This window comes from Theropithecus gelada, chromosome 18 (assembly GCF_003255815.1).
Source record: "Theropithecus gelada isolate Dixy chromosome 18, Tgel_1.0, whole genome shotgun sequence".
NCBI classification, from domain to species: domain Eukaryota; kingdom Metazoa; phylum Chordata; class Mammalia; order Primates; family Cercopithecidae; genus Theropithecus; species Theropithecus gelada.
The window spans coordinates 63,306,969-63,311,462 of NC_037686.1; the positions used below are offsets into that span (position 1 = coordinate 63,306,969).

The 4,494-nt window shown below is 46.8% G+C and overlaps 1 pseudogene; it reads left to right on the top strand.

The window, feature by feature from the left end:
* Positions 1-345: 345 nt before the first annotated feature.
* Positions 346-1,294, top strand: LOC112611335 (annotated as a pseudogene).
* Positions 1,295-4,494: the final 3,200 nt, after the last annotated feature.

Consider the following 4,494-nt stretch of genomic DNA (forward strand, 5'->3'; position numbering starts at 1 on the left):
TTGAACCTCTCCCTCCATTTTTAGATGAATAAATGTGGAGGAAGAGATGAAAAAACACAGAATTCAGAAAAATGATGTGGATGTATTAACTATGCCTAAGTTACCAAACCGAGCCTCCTGAAGACTCTTATGTTGGTCACACCCGTCTATGTCATATTCAGGCAGGGCGGCCGAAAGTGGATGCCCGTGTGCTTCTGACTTCGGGTTTTCTCTGGAAGCCGTTAAGAACAGGAAACTAAGGATGTTACGTAACGATGATGAACATAGAGCAGCTTCTAAAACAAACAAGTTACGTAGTGATGAGGAACACAGAAGAGCTTCTAAAACAAAGGATGTTACCTAGTGATGACTAACAAGACCAGCTTCTACGTCTTCTCCGCGAAAACACCAACGGATGACGCCGGTGCAGCGGAGGCCGGAAGCCCCGGAGGCCGGAAGCCCCGGGGGATCCTGGGATGGGGAACTGGCGGTGGTTTCCGCCGAGGTTTCCGCGGAGGTTTCCGCAGTGGCATCCGGAGCGGGGGTAGTGGCCGTGGACCAGGCCGGGGCAGAGGCCGCGGAGCTTATGGAGGCAAGGGCGAGGATAGGGGGTGGACGCCCATCACCAAGCTAGGCCGCCTGGTCAAGGACATGAAGATCAAGTCCCTGGAGGAGATGTATCTCTTCTCCCTGCCCATCAAGGAATCCGAGATCATTGACTTTTTTCTGGGGGCCTCTCTCAAGGACGAGGTTTTGAAGATTATGCCGGTGCAGAAGCAGACCTGCACCGGCCAGCGCACCAGGTTCAAGGCATTTGTTGCCATAGAGACTACAATAGCCACGTCGGTCTGGGTGTTAACTGTTCCAAGGAGGTGGCCACTGCCATTCGCGGACCATTATCCTGGCCAAGCTCTCCATTGTCCCAGTGCGCAGAGGCTACGGGGCGAACAAGATAGGCAAGCCCCACACCGTCGCTTGCAAGGTGACCGGCCGCTGGGGCTCTGTGCTGGCGTGCTTCATCCCCGTGCCCGGGGGCACTGGTATCCTCTCGGCGGCTGTGCCCAAGAAGCTGCTCATGTTAGCTGGTATCGATTACTGCTACACCTCAGCCAGGGGCTGCACTGCCACCCTGGGCAATTTCACCAAGGCCACCTTTGATGCCATCTCTAAGATCTACAGCTACCTGACCCTTGACCTTTGGAAGGAGACCCTACTCACTAAGTCTCCCTATTAGGAATTCACTGACCACCTGGTCAAGACCCACACCAGAGTCTCCGTGCAGAGGACCCAGGCTCCAGCTGTGGCTACAACATAGAGTTTTATACACAAAAAGTAAAGTGAATTAAGCCTGTGGGGGAACAAAAGAAAAAAGAACAGCTTCTAAAATAAAGATTGATTATAATTGGCTGGGTGAGACTTCTGACAAATCCAGACACCAGGCAACAGGAATTCTCCATGAGTTGAGAAGTACAGTCCTAACTGTTTATTCAGTCAAGGAGGGTTACACAGCAACACACTAGAAGAAGATTTAAGGATGCAAAATCCACATGATGAAAGAGGAAGTGTCATCTTGGAGGGTTTGGCACTCAACACTGGATGAAACGGCAGCCCAGGAATTGCCATAAAACATCCCCCCACCTAGTACTAAGTAATCTTCACTATCTGCCTGACAATGGAATGTAGGAATTGTGTCACATCCAGAGGGTGCAGGTGGAGTTTTCTCAGGATGCTGCAGTGCAGGGTCAGTATGGGATTTAATAATATTTTGAGTGTAAGATAGAAGAATCAAGTTGGGAGGTTTTAGGAATAGTGAAGTTACCTCCCATAAAGTCCCTTTTCCAAGATTGCAGATACCATCATGTACTTAATAAAACTCTACTAATCAGAGATATGTGTTGTACACATGAAACCTTGGATGGACAACAAGAAGTGTGAAAAAAGTTGAACTCAGGCCAGGCGCAGTGGTCCATGCCTGTAATCCCAGCACTCCGGGAGGCCAAGGCAGGCAGATCACGAGGTCAAGAGATCAAGACCTTCCTAGCCAACATGGTGAAACCCTGTTTCTACTAAAAATACAAAAATTAGCCAGGCATGGTGGTGAGTGCCTGTAGTCCCGGCTACTTGGGAGGCTGAGGCATAAGAATTGCTTGAACCCGGGAGGCAGAGGTTGCAGTGAGCTGAGATCACGCCACTCCACTGCAGACTAGCAACAGAGTGAGACTCCGACTAAAAGAAAAAAAAAAGTTGAACTCAATAGAAACCAAAGAAAGGCAAATAAAAATGTTAAGTAATTTTCCACTTGTCAATTTGGCAGAGAGTAGAAAGGAAAAATAATGATCAGTATTTGTGAGGGTATCAGGAAATGTCAGCTCACACTGCTGTGGTAAAAGTATAAACTGATGTGATCTGTCATTCATTGTCTTGTCAAATATATATATATAATATATATATACATAATATATAAATATATATGGCAGTGTTTAAAACTAACTTATTATTTTTATTGCCCAGGAACTTAAAATAAAAACAATTTAAACATCTTCATAGTAAGAAAATGGTACAATGGGCCGGGCGCGGTGGCTCAAGCCTGTAATCCCAGCACTTTGGGAGGCCGAGACGGGCGGATCACGAGGTCAGGAGATCGAGACCATCCTGGCTAACCCGGTGAAACCTCGTCTCTACTAAAAAATACAAAAAACTAGCCGGGCGAGGTGGCGAGCGCCTGTAGTCCCAGCTACTCGGGAGGCTGAGGCAGGAGAATGGCGTAAACCCAGGAGGCGGAGCTTGCCGTGAGCTGAGATCCGGCCACTGAACTCCAGCCTGGGTGACAGAGCGAGACTCCGTCTCAAAAAAAAAAAAAAAAAAAGAAAATGGTACAATGGACCGGGTGCCGTGGCTCACACCTGTAATCCCAGCACTTTGGGAGGCCAAAGCAGACAGATCACCTGAGGTCAGGAGTTCGAGATTAGCCTGGCCAACATGGTGAAACCTCATCTCTACTAAAAATACAAAAATTAGGCGGGTGTGGTGGCAGGTGCCTGTAATCCCAGCTACTGAGAGGCTGAGGCAGAAACCTGAACAAACATCTTTCATTAAAGGACATTCTTAGGTAAGCACTTTAGTATGTTACAGGGACATAGTTTTTACTATTCCAACTGTAAAACAGTAAGACATGAGAGTGGTGATTGTAAGTATTTTGTAGGAGCATTGAAATAATGATTATGCTTTGTTTCATGAGAAAGCAGAGTGAAAAATTCCACATACCTCTAATTACATAACTTAATAAAAAACATGAGAAGATTCTCTTTATTTTGGTTACATCTATCAATATAATTTTCCTGCAGTGCAAGTTATGGCATAGGGATTATGGTTGTCAACTGAAGAATGACAAGGTTCATAAATTTGGAGAGGGTTGCAGCCTGCAGGGTGGCCATCTGACAGGCTGGGAACACAGAAACAGACATTTTGAGGGAGGGGCAACAGGAACAGGAATATATGCTGAACGAGGTGCCTCAATATACATGTTTAATAAGCAACAGGAGAAGTCATGAATCTTTATGAATGAGGAAACATATGCATAAGCAATAAAGCTTCCTGCTTCTCCAAGGGATCCATGTTCAGAAAATGGCCATGTTAGCATGATCAGAGGATGGAGTGTTCGGCCTTCTGACTTCAAAAGGTGAACCAGAGGACACAGAAATCCTAACTGCACATTCCTGGTAGAGTCCATGGTCCGTGGTCTCTTATCAGGCAAAAAGGAGGGGCAGTGTCAGGTTGGTCAATAGTGGTGGAGTCATTTGAAAGACTGGTTTCTGTTTCGCTCTTAGGGAAGAAAGCCTAATGCTGGCCAGCAAGGGAGGGGCCCATTGAGGTGTGTCTACCCCATCCCGTCATGGCCAAGAACTCAGTTTTCAAGGTTACTCTGGGGTCTCCTGGGCCAAGAGGGGGTCCATTCAGTGAGTTGAAGGGTTTAGTATTTCATTTTTTATTTCTCGTGGGTTTTTCTAGCAGGCCAATAAAAAACAACAAACATGCATCGAAGAAGTACTGTGGCTGCCTTTTTTTTTTTTTTTTTTTTGAGACAGAGTTTCATTCTTGTTGCCCAAGCTGGAGTGCAATGGCTCGATCTTGGCTCACCACAACCTCCGCCTCTGGGTTCAAGTGATTCTCCTGCCTCAGCCTCCCTAGTAGCTGGGATTACAGGCATGCACCACCATGCCTGGCTAATTTTGTATTTTTAGTAGAGATGGGATTTCTCCATGTTGGTCAGGCTGGTCTTGAACTCCCTACCTCAGGTGATCCGCCCGCCTTGGTCTCCCAAAGTGCTGGGATTACAGCCACCGCACCCAGTCCTGTGGCTGCCTAATATCTAATACTAATATTACCTAGGTATTACGAACTGAACTGTGTCTCCCCCAGATTGATATGTTGAAGCCTTAACCCCCAACTGTGACTATAATTGAAGACAGGACCTATAAGGAGGTAATTAAGGTTAAATGAGGTCAGAAGGGTGGG